Source organism: Oncorhynchus nerka, linkage group LG13 (genome assembly GCF_034236695.1).
Source record: "Oncorhynchus nerka isolate Pitt River linkage group LG13, Oner_Uvic_2.0, whole genome shotgun sequence".
In the NCBI taxonomy this organism is placed as follows: Eukaryota; Metazoa; Chordata; class Actinopteri; order Salmoniformes; family Salmonidae; genus Oncorhynchus; species Oncorhynchus nerka.
In genome coordinates this window covers 16,778,559-16,799,853 of record NC_088408.1, presented here as the reverse complement: position 1 = coordinate 16,799,853, position 21,295 = coordinate 16,778,559, and the positions used below count along the sequence as shown (strand labels likewise).

The window sequence follows — 21,295 nt, the reverse complement described above, 5'->3', positions numbered from 1 at the left end:
GACTGTGACCTATATTGTACTCATGAAGAAGTGTTGCAGAAGTAACCCTACTAAATGCTTAAAGCCCTAACTGTGTGTGTGTATGTCTGTGCATGTTTTTCTGGGTACGTGTGTGTGTGTAGCCAGTGTGAAATGGCTAGCTAGTTAGAGGTGCGAGCTAGTAGCTTTTCAATCGGGGATGTCTCTCGTTCTGAGACCTTGAAGTAGTTGATTCCCTTGCTCTGTGGCTTTTGTGGCACGATAGGTAACGCTACTTTGAAGGTGACTGTTGTTTAGAGGGTCCTTGATTCACGCCGAAGTTGGGGAAAGGAGAGGGATGGAAGCAATACTGTTATATTGATGATGTTGACTCAGATCACTTGCTGCGGCGGAGAAGGAGGTCAAAAGGGGGACGAGTATAACCGGTGTGAGATGGCTAACTAGTTAGCGGTGTGCGCTAGTAGCGTTTCAATCAGTGATGTATCTTGCACAGAGTCCTTGAAGTAGTTGATATCTTTGCTCTGCAAGGGCCGCATATTTTGTGGAGCGATAGGTAATAGAGGTATTTACGGATCCACCTGTACATGAATATCTGAGAACAAATCTGGGACCCGAGTGGGTTCAAATCCAGAGTTCTAAATAATGTCACAGGTCTGGGTCAGATCTGATTGTCACAGGTCTCAGGTATGTGTAATTTTAACTGACAAACGTGACTGCTACAGTAAAGAGAGCGATAAACTGTATAATTTATACTGCTGCTCTTGCTTTTCACGAGAGTGTAGCGTGGCGTGTATAGCTTTTTGTTGGCCAACCATAAGTCAACAAAGCAGCAATAGGCCACAGCCCAAGAGCCTCGCTCCGTGATTGGCAAAAGTTAGGCGATATTTTCGTGGAATATTTTAATCAAGTGAGATATATTTTTTTATTCTTCAAACAATCATCTTTATTCAATATCGATTAATTATTGCAATAATGAGGCTGGTCGACCCCACACCCTTGAGTGTTGGACCGAGTAACCTAACCTTGAAGAGTTCTTTATAAACTCAGCAAAAAAATAAACTTCCTTTTTCAGGACCCTGTCTTTCAAAGTTAATTTGTAAAAATCCAAATAACGTGACAGATCTTCATTGTAAAGGGTTTAAACACGGTTTCCCATGCTTGTTCAATGAACCATAAACAATTCATGAACACCTGTGGAACGAGACGCATAAGTCAGTGCTACAGGGAGACAGGATAGACAGCTGATTGTCCTCGCAGTGGCAGACCACGTGTAACAACACCTTCACAGGATCGGGACATCCAAACATCACACCTGCGGGACAGGTACAGGATGGCAACAACAACTGCCCGAGTTACACCAGGAACGCACAATCAGTGCTCAGACTGTCCGCAATAGGCTGAGAGAGGCTAGACTGAGGGCTTGTAGACCTGTTGTAAGGCAGGTCCTCACCAGACATCACCGGCAACAACGTCACCTATGGGCACAAACCCACCAGACAGGACTGGCAAAAAGTGCTCTTCACTAACGAGTCACAGTTTTGTCACACCAGTGATGGTCGGATTTGCGTTTATCTTCGAAGGAATGAGCGTTACACCTAGGCATGTACTCTGGAGCGGGTTTGATTTGGAGGTGGAGGGGACATCATGGTCTGGGGCGGTGTGTCACATCATCATCGGACTGAGGTTGTTGTCGTTGCAGGCAATCTCAACGCTGTGCGTTACAGAGAAGACATCCTCCTCCCTCATGTGGTACCCTTCCTGCAGGCTTATCCTGACATGACCCTCCAGCATGACAATTCCAACAGCCATACTGCTCATTCTGTGAGTGATTTCCTGCAAGACAGGAATGTCAATGTTCTTCCATGGTCAGCAAAGAGCCCGGATCTCAATCCCATTGAGCACGTCTGGGACCTGTTGGATCGGAGAGTGAGGGATAGGGCCATTCCCCCCAGAAATGTCTGGGAAATTGCAGGTGCCTTGGTGGAAGTGTGTGGTAACATCTCACAGCAAGAACTGGCAAATCTTGTGCAGTCCATGAGGAGGAGATGCACTGCAGTACTCAATGCAGCTGGTGGCCACACCAGATACTGACTGTTTTGATTTTGACCCCCCCTTTGTTCAGGGACACATTATTCAATTTATGTTAGTCACATGTTTGTGGAATTTGTTCAGTTTATGTCTCAGTTGTTGAATCTTGTTATGTTCATACCAATATTTACACATGTTAAGTTTGCTGAAAATAAACGCAGTTGACAGTGAAAGGACGTTTCTTTTTTTTCTGACACTAAGAATGCTTAGTTATGGTTGGTTCCACCCCTCCCATGCAGATTGGGGCATCATAAGCCACTTTGGGTTCATCCTGTCATCTGCAAGGGGGTGTATTGTATTAACCCCACCCTGGCTTAGTCTCGCAGATGCAAGGATGATTTTGAGACAATGAGGGATTGTCCTACTCCTAAGCTATCTAGTAAAACACATTCTTGTCTATGTAATGCAGTCTTTAACTCATTTGTCAGCTCAAGCCATCTCTGGTCATCATACGCCCAGATTAGCTGCAGGGAACTAGAGTGGAGACCATAAAAACACAGACACTAGCAGGACAGAAATGTCTTACTATTAGTTAGATTTGAATTGTTAACCATTGATTTCAAATAAATCAGGAAATTACATAATTTCTCTCACAATATGTAATTAATTTGGATCCAAACAGGTCTATAAGGAACAAGTTTAGTTGTCCTCAGGTCCGTTCAGAACAGGTCTCTATATTTAAAATAGTATATCGGGGCGGGGTGGGAAAGCCCCAGGTCCATTTTGGAACAGGTCCAATTTTTTGGACCTGTGAAGACCTCTAAAAGGTAATGATGACTGTTGTCAATGTGTGCAGAGGGTCTCTGGTTCAAGCCCAGGTTGGGGAAAGGAGAGGGATGGAAGCAACACTGCACGTGTGCATGTGTGTATGCATGTCTGTGCCCACACAAAACAGAGAGCTGGTGGGTCTGTTCTTTCTTCCATTTGAATGATTTTCTCTACCACAGCAAGTGTTTATCCCCTCGCTCTCCCACACGTATTCCTCCGCCGGTTGGACACAGAGTCCCGCTGCTGGCATTAAGACAGAAGGAAGGATTACAGAGGAGCTCTGCCTCCCCATACAACCGCTGCATTCTCCACAACAGCACAACTCTCCAGAACATTGCAGCAAAAAACCTACGCACTGGCTGTCGGCATTAAATAACTCATCCTTTTGGATGAAAACCAAACACCTCACAGAAGCTCGCAGAGGAACAAATGGGGCAAATGGGTCCCTTTAAGATGGAGAAAATACAGAGCTGTCCTCTTCTGATGGAGACATAGAGACGGTTGTTAATCTTGACTGTTATGTTGGGTTCCATTGGTGTCCATATCTTCTCTCCAATTTGGGGGATTCCCCCAATGATACCCAACAATGACATACTGTATCTCCTTACAACAGCAATGATAAGGCTGATTAAATGTATTCAGATTCATGTGGAGTATCTTTGCAAGAAAAAAATCCGACATAGCCAGGGCTGAACACACACATCTAACTGTGTGTGTGTGTGTGTGTGTGTGCGTGCATGCGTGTGCGTGCGCTCAAATGTGTGTGCACTCTCTCTCTCTCTGACTGCTCTGGACCACTGACACAAAGACACCAGCTTCACATGACTGTTCCAGGAGTCAAACAACAACAATGAGTAGAAGAACAAGTAATATGGATGGTTCCAGACATGATACTACAGAGGGATCTATTGTGTACTGCTGTTTACATTAATGTAGTAGCATTCAGACTCTTTAACAGAGATGTACAATTTTATTTACAATAATGTTAAGAAATATATATATTTCATTGTTTCAAATTGTCCTCAAATGATAGAGAATGGAGAAAACTGGTCTATATTCCCTGGCTGTGTCGAGGGAAATGATCCAGCACAATTACGTCCATGTAATAAATCATTTCTGTTTGTCAAGAGAGTCATTCGTATTTGTACCCTCAGATGTAATACCCATTAACCTTGTGCTAGTGCCTCATTCAGCTGGCTCCTCTAGCAGCTAATAACATAATGTTGTCCTCCTACTCTCTTAGATACGATAGCCTGTACTGTCAGACTCCCACATCTAGTGCCCACACACACACACACACACATGCACGCGCACGAAGGCACGCGCACGAAGGCACACGCACGAAGGCACACGCACGAAGGCACGCAGGCAAGCGCACGAAGGCACACGCACGAAGGCACGCAGGCACGCGCACGAAGGCACGCGCACGAAGGCACGAAGGCACACGCACGAAGGCACGCAGGCAAGCGCACGCAAACACATATACACACGCACACATGTTTGTTTTACTATCCTTTTGGGGACCAATCAATTCATTCCCATTCAAAATCCTATTTTCCCTAACCCTAACCATAAATCCTAACCCTAACCTTAAACCCTAACCCTAACCTTAAACCCTAACCCCTAAGCCTAAAATGGCCCTTTTCCTTGTTTTAATATCCTTGTGAGGACTTCTGGTCCTCCACAAGGATAGTAAAATCAAAAACACACATGCACAAACACACAACATGATGTTCTCTTAGAAAATAGAGGAATGAGTATCCTCAGACAAACAAACTGTTGTCAAATCTTTTCTTATTGGATTATGCAAGGCCTTATCTCAGTCATTGTTGTGTAGGAGTTATTGCATCATTATAATAAGAGTACAATCCTAACCCTGCACTTTTCTTTCTGTGAAAATTGATTTTCTTTGTCTGAGCAAATAGCCCAAACCGCTGTAGAAGCAAATAGATATTATGTACATTGTATGATTTTAGAGTTTTACAGTAATCCCAGTTTCCCTCTAAAAATACTGTACAATGAGATCTTCTGTCTTATAAAATGACAGTCTTTCGAAGCAATCAATTTTATTTTAAAGGGACAGAGAAGGTTTTATTGCATTGAGTTGCGGATTACTTTAACAGCCATGGGATTAAATGTCCTGCAGGAGAGGAGTTAGTGTGCTTTACTTTCTCAGTCCCTTCTCCTCAAAGAGACAGAGAAACCACAGAAGCAGAGTGTATCAATCTTAGAACTGCCCATGAAATTCGACGGGATTCCTCCGTTCAAATCCTGGTGGATGTAGTTTCACGGACAGGGCGGGATTCTAACACCATACATCTCCTTTCTCCTCTCTTCTCTGTCCAACTCTGATTAAGATGGCATATCACCTTTTATCGGCAACAAGACAGGTGTAATAAAACATGGATCCTCCCCTACTGCATGGTCCACTGTATTGTTTTTACCCCACATTGTTGATTGATTTATTTGGTCTACATGGAAAACACAGGACACAGCTGGGCACAGTCAGGCTATAGCAGATTCAAAATGGCTGCCGTCAGTTTTGCTTCTACATACGGCCCATATTTTACCTCTGAGTATCAGCTGTAACAATTTCCCAATTCACAAACAGAGATCTTATCCTCCACTCCCGCCAGAGGAAGCCTTACTGAGGCTCATAAGGCAAGGCTACCCGTGGTGGCCATGTCAGAGAGGTACCTCCTTCTCACACCATGGACCTGGGCAGCTGGATCTGTGTTCACAACAGAAGCCAGGAAACAGCCCATATCAAGAACAGAGAAAAAGTCTTGCTGCTGAAACGATACAGCAAAAAAGTGTGGTTTACTGTAACATATCAAGCAATAAGTCCCCAGTGTAGCGGTAGTAGACTATTCATTTACTTTGATGTTGAAAGCAGCAATGATTGGTCAACTTCGATTCAGCAGCACCCAGTTTAGGGTAAAGAGATAAGGGCTTGAAATTCCCCCTGCTGTTTTTCTATTCACTTGAAGAGATAATTGTGCAGAATTGAAAATGTTTTAATTTACGTTTTTCTGTGAATGTCACGGCCATCGTAAGAAGTGGACCAAAGTGCAGCGTGGTGAGCGTAAATTTTCCTTTTATTTGATAAATGTCGCCAACAAAACAACAAACGAAGAAACAACCGTGACCCTTACAGGGCTAAGTGCCACTAACAAAGATAACTACCTTTGGCTGTAGCTGGGTAGCAAGACAAAAGGTATGTTTAAATCTTCAACATATTTCTGTGCACAACACAACACAGACTCAAACTTTACTTATATCCAAACACCGGAATTGACCTGACCTCCAACCAACTTTTTCGAGGTCTGTGCTCAATAACAAAAAGTATCTTAAAATTCTTGATTTTCAGCTTCATGCATTTAATGGCAGACCGTCCTGACCTTGGTCAGCTCCTGCACCCCCAGGGGGTTATAGATTTGATTTGATGTGGTCAGGGTCAAAATCCACCGTAATCCTTGAGAAAGAATGCCTGCTGACTTTCAATAACCAGGAGACTGCAGGAGCTGGAGCCTTTCCTCCCCCTTGTCTTAAGGGCATCCAGGGGTTAGTCTGTGAGAAATCATAAACCCTAGGGAACCTGCATGCTTCTACAGTATGTGTCCAATACTCCTCAACACTCCTCACTCAGCCACGCCAACACAAACAACAATCATCAGTCCAGCCTCGTACCACCTCATTCCACCCAAACACTTACTTTCCCAATACTTTCTTCTTCAGAAGCGAACGCCTTTAAATGATTTCTCAACCTTTGTTTTTCCTCTAGAGAACTTTGTTTTCGTACCAGTAAGGTTAAGGCCCGCAGGGATTGGCTCTGCTGTAGGTGTGTGAGGTAAGTGGATTCCAAACACCTGTGCTCTGCTCAGTGCTACTTACCTGTATTGTGTGGTTTCACTGCCATAGGTTCACTCACAGGGTGCCACCCATCAATCACAGCCTGCACGTCTCTGACCACCACACCAGAGGGAATGGTTAACCTTGAGAACACACAGGACACACACACACATTCTGATCAGTTTACACATGGCAAAACACTCCAATCAGCTCTAACACAGAAATTCTATGTACACTTTGTAAATAGCTACAGGAATTCTGAGAATCTGGTGGATATGGAATTACTGTACATGCAGTGGTCAAATAAGTCCCTTGTACAGTACGGTTAGGATTTATTGCATAACGAGTTCCGGCTTCCAATAATACAGCTCTAGCCCTGCAGCGTACACACTGTTTGGGGAACGCATAAGAGCCATCCATCTATGTAACACCACTGCGATAGACATCCTCAACGTAAGTCCTCATCATCTAATGTTTTGTATTCGATGGCTTTTAGATTGTCAGAGCAGCAGTACTAGAAACTTAGATTCCTCTTATAACCAAGTGGAATCCCAATATGAATATGACGAATGCCCTGCAAAGGGAATATTGTTTTCAGCCGTATCCATAGGACAGTCATACGGGATGCAGGGGAGGGCATCCGAGTGCCAAAGAGAGATATAATAAATATGACTAATGCATACTGAGTATGGTGATGTAAGACAGGAAATAGCTGTCTTATTGATTATAATAAGTGAAGAGGTACAAAACAATAAAACCAAAGAACTACATTTACGTCATGTAGCAAACACTCTTATCCAGAGTGATTTACAGTGGTGAGACATTTTCATACTTTTTTTGTACTGGTCCCCCGTGGGAATCAAACCCACCACCCTGGTGTTGCAAGCACCATGCTCTACCAACTGAGCTACACTACATAAAGTGTACATTCATCTTCCTGCGTTTAGACCAAAGAATGGGATGCGTGAGATAACGAGCTGCAGGAGTTCCAGTCTTTGGGTTATCGTCACTGGATATGGGTGTATCAGGATTGGGCGAAGGCAGTGCTTAAACTGCTTTGTGTCGAGTGCTTCCCGTGTGTGCCCACACAGATCAGAACTCTCAATTTCTAACGAGTATAGACCAAGAAGTTAATCACGCAGCTGACCAAATTATGAAAGATTTTACTTCTGGGCTAACCAAGATTAGCTATCCATAACAAAAGTAATTTGTTACACTAGCTCCAACAGACACAGAAAACACAGACACCTCACTGACAGACTGACTGGGTTAGCTTGACAGACAGACTGACTGGGTTAGCGTGACAGACAGACTGACTGGGTTAGCTTGACAGACAGACTGACTGGGTTAGCTTGACAGACAGACTGACTGGGTTAGCTTGACAGACAGACTGACTGGGTTAGCGTGACAGACAGACTGACTGGGTTAGCGTGACAGACAGACTGACTGGGTTAGCTTGACAGACAACTGACTGGGTTAGCGTGACAGACAACTGACTGGGTTAGCTTGACACTGACTGGGTTAGCTTGACAAATAAGTGTGAAAACATGGGAGCCCATTGTAGAAGTGTAGGACTTTTCAACTGCATTTAAGATAATTCACTCTGACAGAATATTATTGCAATAAGACATTTCCTATAATTACAACCTAGTGCACCTGCCACACTCATTAGTTCTGTGATACGGGTGAAGAATTCAGCTGCATTTATGTAAATTGAGAGCTTGATGAAGTTATAATGAATTGGATAGCACTGGATTATAAGGCTTTATGGAGTAGAGACATTGTATCGTCTTTAATTGTGTACCTCCCTATTCTTGCAAAACGTTAAATTCAAAAGATACATGAGTGATAAACATGTAAACTGCACAGAGAGACGTGTTTCCGCTTTTGACGAATCACTTTGCAAAAAACTCTAAAATGTCAAGCACTCAAAACCAAGAAAATTTGAGGGAGTAAATGTTTGCTTTAAAAAATTACATTGATCTTTCAAATCAACTTTAGGCCAAACCTTTTTTCATATTGATCTCTGTTTATCTAACACTTGAATGTTTCCATAAACTGCAACAAAGAGCAGTATGTACGGAGGCTTTGGATTCATTCACCCCCTAAAACCCTCCACTGCTCATCAACACACTCATCTATTTGGATTTGATCTGAATAAATATGCAGAACATTCCTTGAACACAGTTTGTTTTCAACTAATGACACAAGCCAATGACCGCGTTCCTCTTTAGCCCATCTTGAAAGGAGGATTCTGCTTTCCCATTAGTGACTAATGTTCCATAATATTGACTACTTTTGTGATGGGCCATCATGCAAGACAAAAAAAGTGCAAAGCATAATCTTAAGCACATGGAGGGAACCTGATGTGAGTTTCTGCCTCCTAGCAGCCACATCTGGTAGGTATTTCTCACTTTATCCAGAGCCAAATGCTTTGACTTACACATGTTGAGATTTAAATGATATTGAACCTATTCCATGGCGAGAGATGGAGATAGATAGAGAGAACTCTGTTAGTAATTAGTCAAGTGGAGAAATAGAATTATCTGCCAAGTGAATTAGACCACGTCTACTGTGCTGCATCTCATTCTTTTAAAAAATGACCAGAAACTAGAACTTTGCTTCAGAATGCTTTGCTACAACATAGAGTGATTTAGAAATCACTGCTAACGTGTAATATCCACAGGTACCACTTTGATACAGGTGTAGGATCTTAATTTGACCAGTTTTGACCAGTTTCTCACAGCATGAAAAATAAATGTGAATTATTATGTGGATAATAATTAACCCCCTAGATGTGAAATGGAATTAGCATAACAAAAACAATCTACATAAAAATCCATCAGTTTAAGCGAGAGATATGTTTTTTTTTCAATGGATGCAGTGAAAGATGACAGAGCTCTAGCGGAGTTTGTCAGACAATGAGACATTCACGAAAATTGCTCTTCTCACAAAATCGTCTGTACCGTCCTAACAGTTTGGCTTACAAAATGTTTTGCTTCAGACTCATCTGAAGGTCCCCTGGGACCAGTTCAAAACAATTTACTGTATATACGTCCATACCAGTCAAAAGCACCTACTCATTCAAGGTTTTTTTTTTTTTTTTTACTATTTTCTACATTATAGAATAATAGTGAATACATCAAAACTATGATCAAAACTAAATAACACAAATGGAATCATGTAGTAACCAAAAAACTGTTTCACAAATAAAAATATATTTTGTATTTGAGATTCTTCAAAAGTAACCACCCTTTGCCTTGATGACAGCTTTTCTAGCTAGGTAAACAATGAACCATAATCCCAACCCATGACGTTAGTACCCTGTATGAATCTACAGGTGGCTAACCAACCAGGTTCAATGTTAGCTAGCTAACATTAGGCTATAGCTAGCCAAGTAAATGGCTCTGAGATACGAATAATAAGATCACACGCGTAACGTTAGCTAGAGAGCCAGCCAGTGAACGTTAGCTAGCTAGGTAAACAATTAACTATAATCCCAACTCATGACATTACTACCCTGCATGAATCTGCAGGTTGCTAATCAACCAGGTTCAATGTTAGCTAGCTAACATTAAGCTATAGGTAGCCAAGCAAATGGCTCTTTCTGTCAAAATTAGAAATGTGTAATATCTGAAAATGCAGCTAGCTAGACCATCTTACCTGTATACATGGATAGACGCATCTCCTGTTGGATGCCATGGTTGCCCTTAGATTGAAGATGTAATCCGGAGACAGGTAGTTTCTCCATTTCCTTAGCTATCATACTCAAAATCCACTGATTTAAAAACTCGTTCCTCCAAAAGGGGAGAGCAACACTTGTGCAGTTTTAATACACAATACGTTTTTTTAAGTCACGTTAGATAGGATTACCTAGACATACTGACCAGCTCAAATAGACAGAAGCTGGCAGACCAATCCAAACTAATCTCTCAGAATGTCCAGCCTACTCATTATCTCAGCCAATCATGACTCTCGGGAAGGTTGCACTCTTTTTCTGTGGCTAAACCAACTAGGCTTGTAATTTAACAATTATATTTGTATTTACAAATGGCATAAAAGTTTGTAATTAAGGCACATGAAAGTTCACATGTTCATGAAGGCATTTCTGCCAATTAACGCATTTTGATAAAAAAAAAAAGTTTACGTTCAAATCGCTCTCCTGTGCAGTAGTGACTCACAACGTACATCTAGTTTCCTGAAACAGGGTCACATATACTAATTAATTTTAAATGGATGGGTTTATTGGTAGTAAAATAGACATGTTATAACATTTTGGACCGCCAGGCTGCAGATGTCATGCAATCTGTCATTTTTGTGTTTATTCTTTTTCACAAAAACAATGACAAGTTTGATGTCGGACAACAATAGAATGACTTTAATCTTGAAATCTTTGGTTGTTTAGTGCACTACTGTACTCACTCTGTTTAGTACACTACTGTACTCACTCTGTTTAGCACCCTACTGTACTCACTCTGTTTAGTACACTACTGTACTCACTCTGTTTAGCACACTACTGTACTCACTCTGTTTAGCACACTACTGTACTCACTCTGTTTAGTACACTACTGTACTCACTCTGTTTAGCACACTACTGTACTCACTCTGTTTAGCACACTACTGTACTCACTCTGTTTAGCACACTACTGTACTCACTCTGTTTAGTACACTACTGTACTCACTCTGTTTAGTACACTACTGTACTCACTCTGTTTAGCACACTACTGTATTCACTCTGTTTAGTACACTACTGTACTCACTCTGTTTAGCACACTACTGTACTCACTCTGGTTAGCACACTACTGTACTCACTCTGTTTAGCACACTACTGTACTCACTCTGGTTAGCACACTACTGTACTCACTCTGGTTAGCACACTACTGTACTCACTCTGGTTAGCACACTACTGTACTCACTCTGGTTAGCACACTACCGTACTCACTCTGGTTAGCACACTACCGTATTCACTCTGGTTAGCATATTCCTACATACAGTTGAAGTCAGAAGTTTACATACAGTTGACGTCGGAAGTTTACATACACTTAGGTTGGAGTCATTAAAACGTTTTTCAAAACTATAGTTTGGCAAGTCCGCTAGGACATCTACTTTGTGCATGACACAAGTCATTTTTCCAACAAATGTTTACACACAGATTATTTCACTTATAATTCACTGTATCACAATTCCAGTTGGTCAGAAGTTTACATACACTAAGTTAAATGTGCCTTTAAACAGCTTGGACAATTCCAGAAAATTATGTCACGACTTTCGAAGCTTCTGATACGCTAAGTGACATCATTTGAGTCAATTGGAGGTGTACCTGTGGATGTATTTCAAGCACTACCTTCAAACTCTGTGCCTATTTGCTTGACATCATGGGAAATGTAAAGAAATCAGCTAAGACCTCAGAAAAAAAATGGTAGACCTCCACAAGTCTGGTTCAGCCTTGAGAGCAATTTCCAAATGCCTGAAGGTGCCACTTTCATCTATACAAACAATAGTACGCAAGTATAAACACCATGGGACCACTAAGCCGTCATTTTCTCAGGAAGAAGATGCGTTCCATCTCCTAGAGATGAACGTACTTTGGTGCGAAAAGTGCAAATCAATCTCAGAACAACAGTAAAGGACAGTGTGAAGATGCTGGAGGACACAGGTACGAAAGTATCTATATCCAGTAAAACGAGTCCTATATCGACATAACCTGAAAGGCCGCTCAGCAAGGAAAAAGCCACTGCTCCAAAACCGCCATAAAAAAGCCAGACTACGGTTTGCAACAGCACAAGGGTACAAAGGTTGTACTTTTTGGAGAAATGTCCTCTGGTCTGATGAAACAAAAATAGAACTGTTTGGCCATAATGGCCATCATTATGTTTGGAGGAAAAAGGGGGAGGCTTGTAAGCCGAAGAACAACATCCCAACCGTGAAGCAGGGGGGTGGCAGCATCATGTTGTGGGGGTGCTTTGTTGCAGGAGGAACTGGTGCACTTCACAAAATGGCATCATGAGGAAGGGAAATTGTGTGGATATATTGAAGCAACATCTCAAGACATCAGTCAGGAAGTTAAAGCTTTGTCGCAAATGGGTCTTCCAAATGGACAATGACCCCAAGCATACTTCCAAAGTTGTGGTAAAATGACTTAAGGACAACAAAGTCAAGGTATTGGAGTGGCCATCACAAAGCACAGACCTCAATCCACTAGAACATTTGTGGGCATAACTGAAAAAGCGTGTGCGAGCAAGGATTCCTCTGTCAGGAGGAATGGGGCAAAATTCACCCAACCTATTGTGGAAAGCTTGTGGAAGGCTACACGAAACGTTTGACCCAAGTTAAACAATTTAAAGGCAATGCTACCAAATAATAATTGAGTGTATGTAAACTTATGACCCACTGGGAATGTGATGAAAGAAATAAAAGCTGAAATAAATCATTCTCTCTATTGTTATTCTGACATTTCACATTCCTAAATTAAAGTGGTGATCCTAAATGTTTACTATGATTAAATGTCAGGAATTGTGAAAAACTGAGTTTAAATGTATTTGGCTAAGGTGTATGTAAACTTCTGACTTTAACTGTAGATATTCCATTAGAAATCAGCTGTTTCAAGCTACAATAGTCATTTACAACATTAACAATGTCTACACTGTATTTATGATCAATTTGATGTTATTTTACAAAAAATGTCATTTTCTTTCAAGAACTAAGTGACCCCAAACTTTTCAACGGTAGTATACATGTAAAACAACAGTCACTTCAGAACAAACTTCCTTTAGATCTGTTGTTCCATGTAGGTAATCTGTTATTCAATGCTAATATGTGCTAATAGCCAAATAAAATATTTAATCAAATCATTAGTCAATATATATTTTTTTATACTTCAAGCAGTGTTAAAATTCAAAATAAAATAGCTAAATGATCATTGGTATGACCTTCTTATGCAAATCCATATAACTTATTAGAACCCCCTGTACCCCGACTTAGACAGGGCTTAGCCTGGACATTTTTGTAGGGGTTTGCATTTCTTGCTGCACAGGACACTTCTCCGTGACAATAGAGTGGCCAAATTAAGATAGCACACCTGTAGGGAATATATCATATTCAATGCCCAGCCTTTAATAAAAAATGCTGATCAGGAGTGTGTGGGTTTCAAAAGCCACCAATTGGTTTGGAACAAACCCCACCGGTTCCCTGAATCAATGACTGCTGTTTAACCTAATAAGCACAGATAAAGTAACAAATGGTGTTTACGAGACCAATAAATAAAGTGAATAAATATTGGACCTCTATTGGCGAGGTTTCAAGCTCTTTTTGTTGTGGCTTGAATGTCTGCTGCTGCAGTTCCCCAAAGAAGCAGCTCCGGATCGTACATTCAACATTAGTATTGTATTCCCCGGCCTCCATCTGAACGCTGTTGAGGACAACAAGACAATTCAGTCCGAAGTGCATATCCTTGAAGTTACAGCTAGCACTGACAAATAGGTTAATCCAATGTTTAGCATTCTTCTCAGCTTTGATGTCGAAAGTAGTTTGACAAATCTCCAGAGTCACTATTTCCTAGACAAAAAAGCAACAACCAATCCCTTGGTTTGTGATGTTTTTCAACAAGACACAGAGTAGAGAGTGTATTCTATTGCTGACATTTTGGGGCCAGTTTATGAGCCAGTTTATGGCTGTCCAAGATTACTAAGAGGACAGACTACTCCTTATAGTGTATACAATAATAATAATATAATATAATACAATATATACTCCTACACATGTAGACTTTTAGAGAACAAAGTGGGCCTGGTGCCCAACACTGAAATATTAACCTTCAATAAAAGGCAATCCCTGGTGATTTGCTGTCCGCCAACTGGATTATACATAGCTTCCTGGAAAGCCATCTCCAGGCGCGAGCAGCATTACGAGGCTGCATTAAAAAGGAGATTCCTCTTGGCGGACACACAGAGGTCTGGATTCTGCCACTCCTCTGCCACTATTTATATCTGCTGCCTGTGATCCCAGTGGTCAGACAGCCTAATGAGATGGAAGCTATTCTAAGGGGACAGAAGATTGGATAGAGGTGTATGTGTTTGCGTGAGTGCGTGTGTGAATGCGTGCACACAGTGCCTTCAGGAAGTATTGACACCACTTTACTTTTTACACATTGTGTTGTTACAGCCTAAATTTAAAATAGATTAATTGAGATGTTGTGTCACTGGACTACACACAATACCCCATAATGTTGAATTGGAATGATGATTTAATGTTTTCAAATGAATTAAAAATAAAATCTGAAATGTCATGAGTCAATAAGTATTCAACCCCTTTGTGAAGGCAAGTCTAAATAAAGGAGTAAATATTTGCTTAACAAGTCACATAATAAGTTGCATGGTGTAACGGGTGCGTGTTGGTGGCAGGGAAGTCAGGCGCAGGAGAACGAACTTGGCAAAAATGGAGTTGTTTAATAAATGCTGATAAAACTCCAAAAACCAAAATGTTCAAAATAACAAAAGTAGGTACAAAACCCATCACTCACAAACATAATACATGCACATTACATACAAGCATACAATCTCCGACAAGGACATGAGGGGAAACAGAGGGTTAAATACACAACATGTAATTGATGGGATTGCAACCAGGTGTGAAGGAAGACAAGACAAAACCAATGGAAAATAAAAAATGGATCAGTGATGGCTAGAAGGTCGGTGACGTCGACCACCGAACACCACCCGGACAAGGAGAGGGACCGACTTCGGTGGAAGTCGTGACACATGGACTCACTCTATGTGCAATAATAGTGTTTAACATACTTTTTTAAATGAATACCTTACCTCTGTACCCCACACATATAGTACAATTATCTGTAAGGTCCCTCAGTTGAGCAGTACATTTCAAACACAGATTTAACAACAAAGACCAGGGAGGTTTTACCACTCCTCACATAGAAGGGACCCTATTGGTAGATGGGTAAAAAAAAGACATTGAATAACCCTTTGAGCATGGTGAAGTTATTAATTACACTTTGGATGGTGTATCAATACACCCAGTCACTACAAATGTGTTCTACCTAACTCAGTTGCCGGAGAGGAAGGAAACCACTCGGATTTCACCATGAGGCCAATGGTGACATTGAAAACTGAGGATGGATCAACAACATTGTAATTACTCCACAATACTAACCTAATTGACAATGTGAAAAGAAGGAAGCATGTACAGAATACACATATTCCAAAATATGCATCCTGTTTGAAACAAGTCACTAAAGTGATACTGCACAAAATATGGTGAAGCAATTCACTTTTTGTCCTGAATACAAAATGTTATGTTTGGGGAAAATCCAATACAACACATTACTGAGTACCACTCTCCATATTTTCAAGCGTAGTGGTGGCTGCATCATGTTATGGGTATGATTGTAATTGTTAAGGGTATTTTTCAGGATAAAAAAAGACATGCAATGGAGCTAAGCACAGGCAAAATCCTAGAGAAAAACCTGGTTCAGTCTGCTTTCCACCAGACACTGGGAGATGAATTAAATCTAAAACACAAGGCCAAATATACATTGGAGTTGTTTACCAAGACGACATTGAATGTTTTGAGTAGCCTAGTTACAGTTTTGACTTAAATCGGCCTGAAAATATATGTCAAGACCTGAAAATGGCTGTCTAACAATGATCAACGACCAAATTGACAGAGCTTGAATAATTATTTTAAGAAGTATGTTTAACTATTGTACAGTTCAGGTGTGCAATCCTTTTAGAGTCTTACCCAGAAAGACTCACAGCTGTAATCAATACCAAAAGTGATTCTAACGTGTATTGACTCAGGGATTTGAATACTTACGTAAATTTGATATTTCTGTAACTCATTTTTGATAAATGTGTAAACCTTTCTAAAAATCGTTTTTCACTTTGTCATTATGCGGTATTGAGTGTAGATGACTGAGAAAATGTTGCTTTAATCAATGAGTTCTGTCTGTAACGCAACAAAATGTGGAATATGTCAAGGGGTATGAATACATTCTTTAGGCACTGTGTGTGTGAGAGATGGGTTGTAGAGTGTGTGTGTGTATGTGGTGATAGAGGATGTGTGTCTGTGTGTCCCAGTGAGAGATGGGATATAGGATGTAAGACTCACAGAGATCCGGTCGGGGATAATTAAGTGGAGGAGTCCCCTTAGGTCAGGCTTCCATTATCTTTACAATTTAGCAAAGGCCTTGGTCCTGAGCTCATTGTGACCATCACAACACCCTCCTGTGGGGAAGAGAGAGAAGGAAAACACAATTTAAACATGAATCCCATCTCAGCACATTCCCCCCAGATGAGACCTTGATTTCGCTATGAGCAATGAAGACTTCATGACATTCCATTGATTGTAAAAGTAGTTCTGTGAGTTGCTTTCTCAGTGAAAGGACATCAGGGTTGACTGTTTTGCCCTAGAGCAAGCCTCCAGGTGTCATTCTGATATGAGAGTACAAGCCTCCAGGTGTCATTCTGATATGAGTGTACAAGCCTCCAGGTGTCATTCTGATATGAGTGTACAAGCCACCAGGTGTCATTCTGATATGAGTGTACAAGCCTCCAGGTGTCATTCTGATATGAGTGTACAAGCCACCAGGTGTCATTCTGAAGGGAGTGTAAACAGTAAGCTATAACAAGTAGGTGAGCTAACCTGAGTAGACCAGGACTGACAAACTCATGATCCTAATCTATACATGAATACCTATCTGACTTGTTTGGGATGAGAACCTGCCTTTGCTCAAGGACACAACACTACCTCTCCTGTCCCGTCCCGTATAGAAGGAGCTCCAAGTGCTGTGATTGGATCACATCTTACAAAACACCCTGTTAGCGAGCGTTAGCGTTAGCACAAGGCAGCGTCATCCGTCAGAGAACCAGACAGGCCGTGATTCACGGCACAGCTGCGAAAACAACAACGACTGCAAACTAAACCTGAACTCAGGGAGAGGATTTATTCGCAAGCGAAAAGCCAGGTCTGACAAGGAAAGATACCTTTTCCCAGAATCCTATCACTCTCTCTGTAGTACCAAACCACTTACTTTATATTAGTTGGCACAGACACATGCATACACACACACGATAACATAAGCACTATACACATGGATTTAGTACTGTAGATATGTGGTAGTGGTGGAGTAGGGACCTGAGGGCACACAGTGTGTTGTGAAATCTCTGAATGTATTGTAATGTTTTTTAAATTGTATAAACTGACTAAATTTTGCAGGACCCCAGGAAGCTTTGGAAACAGCTAATGGGGATCCATAATAAATACAAAATAAATACAAAATACAAAAATACTGCCCTCTTCCTACCGCAGATCAATGATCAATTATGGGAATTCAGCTCCAGTTGCACAATGGTGAACTAGTCTGATGGACCTTAAAGGATCTCATGATGCACAGTTTTATGACATAGTACAGCATGGTGAAATGTTTGGTTCCATTATTTCCATTCTCATATCCAATTACATAATCATACATGAATTAAGGTGAAACTGAGAAGCTCGCATGTACTCATAATACACTTTCACAAGAGCCATGTAACATAACATCCTGCAAATGGGATGTAAAGCTGCAATCCATAGCGGTGAAACTGCCACGTTCGTTACACTGAACAAAAATATAAACCAAACATGCAAAATGTCAACGATTTTACTGAGTTACAGTTATATAAGGACATCATTCATTAGGCCCTAATCTATGGATTTCACATGACTGGGAATCACAGATACCTGAATAAAATGTAGGCGTGGATCAGAAAGCAGCCAGTATCTGGTGTGAGCACTATTTGCCTCATGCAGTGCAACACATCTCCTTCACATATAGTTGATGAGGCTGTTGATTGTGGCCTGTGGAATGTTGTCCCACTCCTCTTCAATGGCTGTGTGAAGTTGCTGGATATTGACAGGAACTGGAACACACTGTCTTACAGGTCAATCCTGAGCATCCCAAACTTGCTCAATAGGTGGGTCTCATGAAGAGGGCACGACAAAGCCTATTCCCCCTCATGAAACTGAAAAGATTTGGCATGGGTCCTGACATCCTCAAAAGGTTCTACAGCTGCAACATCGAGAGCATTGGTTGCATCACTGCCTGGTATGGCAATTGCTCTGCCTCCGACCACAAGGCACTTCAGAGGGTAGTGCGTACGGCCCAGTACATCACTGGGGCCAAGCTTCCTGCCATCCAGGATGTCGACACCAGGCGTGTCAGAGGAAGGCCCTAAAAATTGTCAAAGACCACAGCCACCCAAGTCATAGACTGTTCTCTCTACTACCGCATGGCAAGCGGTACCAGAGTGCCAAGTCTAGGACAAAATGGCTTCTTAACAGTTTCTATCCCCAAGCCAAAAGACTCCTGAACAGGTAATCAAATGGCTACACGGACTATTTGCATTGTGTGCCTCCCCCAAAACCTCTTTTACGCTGCTACTACTCTCTGTTTATCACATATGCAGTCACTTTAACTATACATTCATGTACATACTACCTCAATTGGCCCGAACAACCAGTGCTCCCACACATTGGCTAACCGGGCTATCTGCATTATGTCCCATCACCCACCAACCCCTCTTTTACGCTACTGCTACTATCTGTCCATCATATATGCATAGTCACTTTAACCATATCTACATGTACATACTACCTCAATCAGCCTGACTAACCGGTGTCTGTATATAGCCTTGCTACTGTATATAGCCTAGCTACTGTTATAGCCTCGCTACTTTATATAGCCTCGCTACTGTTATAGCCTCGCTACTGTTATAGCCTAGCTACTGTTATAGCCTCGCTACTTTATATAGCCTCGCTACTGTTATAGCCTAGCTACTGTTATAGCCTAGCTACTGTTATAGCCTCGCTACTTTATATAGCCTCGCTACTGTTATAGCCTCGCTACTGTTATAGCCTAGCTACTGTTATAGCCTCGCTACTTTATATAGCCTCGCTACTGTTATAGCCTCGCTACTGTTATAGCCTAGCTACTGTTATAGCCTAGCTACTTTATATAGCCTCGCTACTGTTATAGCCTCGCTACTGTTATAGCCTAGCTACTGTTATAGCCTCGCTACTTTATATAGCCTCGCTACTGTTATAGCCTAGCTACTGTTATAGCCTCGCTACTGTTATAGCCTAGCTACTGTTATAGCCTCGCTACTTTATATAGCCTCGCTACTGTTATAGCCTCGCTACTGTTATAGCCTAGCTACTGTTATAGCCTCGCTACTGTTATAGCCTAGCTACTGTTATAGCCTCGCTACTGTTATAGCCTAGCTACTGTTATAGCCTCGCTACTGTTATAGCCTAGCTACTGTTATAGCCTAGCTACTGTTATAGCCTCGCTACTGTTATAGCCTAGCTACTGTTATAGCCTCGCTACTGTTATTTTCACAGTCTTTTTTACTGTTGTTTTATTTTTTTACTTACCTATTGTTCACCTAATACCTTGTTTTGCACTGTTTGTTAGAGCCTGTAAGTAAGCATTTCACTGTAAGGTCTACACCTGTTGTATTTGGTGCACGTGACAAAGAAACTTTGATTTGATTTGACATGTCTGGTGTGTATGCAGGCTATGGAAGAACTGGGACATTTACAGCTTCCAGGAATTGTGTACAGGTGAGCAGGTGAAGAAGTCGGATGGAGGTCCTGGGCTGGTGTGGATACACATGGACTGCGGTTGTCAGGCCGGTTAGACGTACAGCAAAATTATCTAAAATGACATTGGAGGCGGATTATGGTAGAGAAATTAACAATAAACTATCTGGCAACAGCTCTGGTGGACATTCATGCATTCAGCATCCCAATTGCATGCTCCCTCAAAACTTGAGACATCTGTGGCATTGTGACAAAACTGAACATTTTAGAGTGGCCTTTTGTTATCCCCAGCACAAGGTGCACCCGTGTAATGATCATGCTGTTTAATCAGCTTCTTGATATGCCACACCTGTCAGGTGGATGGATTATCTTGGCAAAGGAGAAATGCTCATTAACAGGGATGTAAACAAATTGTTGCACAACATTTTAGAGAAATAAGCTTATTGTGCGCATGGAACATTTCTGGAATCTTATATTTCAGCTCATGAAACATGGGACCAACACTTTACATGTTGCGTTTATAATTTTGTTCAGTATACAACTCCGTTTTTTTCCCCTCTGACATAACTGCACGTGCGATAGAACTGCAGAGCACCTCCTACGATTTGTTTTACCACGATGCTGGATGGATTTCCTCCAAACAAAAACAATAACAAATGTGCCTGGGGGTAGCGGTGGCTCAGTTTGAATTACATTGCTTTCATTTTTCACGTCCTACCCATATCTAGTCTATGTCTGTCCTGGATTACTCTTTCTATCTCTTAACCCCTGCAGACATAAGGGTTCTGAAGGTTCCCTCGTTCTCTCTCTATCTTTCTCTGTCCCATTATCTGTGTGTCTGTTTGTGTCTGTCTCTCTTTCAGGTCTCCCAGCTCTTCTAGTCCCTTTGCTTTTCCTTCTACCTGTATTGCTGCAGGGTTATGCTCAGTGCTCATCCCCAGGTCGGTCCAACACACCAATCGCTTTCATGTCACTCCACAAATGGATGCGATTACTGTGACTGAGGAGCCCA

The 21,295-nt window shown here is 41.5% G+C and overlaps 1 protein-coding gene across 1 annotated transcript in view; it reads right to left on the bottom strand.

Moving 5' to 3' along the window:
• LOC115140448 (leucine-rich repeat and fibronectin type-III domain-containing protein 2-like) overlaps positions 1–16,916 on the bottom strand; it is a 78,104-nt gene extending 61,188 nt beyond the window's left edge. The window contains exons 1-2 of the mRNA XM_065026214.1: positions 16,810–16,916; positions 6,730–6,830 (exon numbers count right to left, since the gene is read on the bottom strand). The gene's annotated coding sequence lies outside the window, so the exon portion shown is untranslated. The remainder of the gene's footprint in view (positions 1–6,729; positions 6,831–16,809) is intronic.
• Between the last annotated feature and the right edge of the window lie 4,379 nt (positions 16,917–21,295).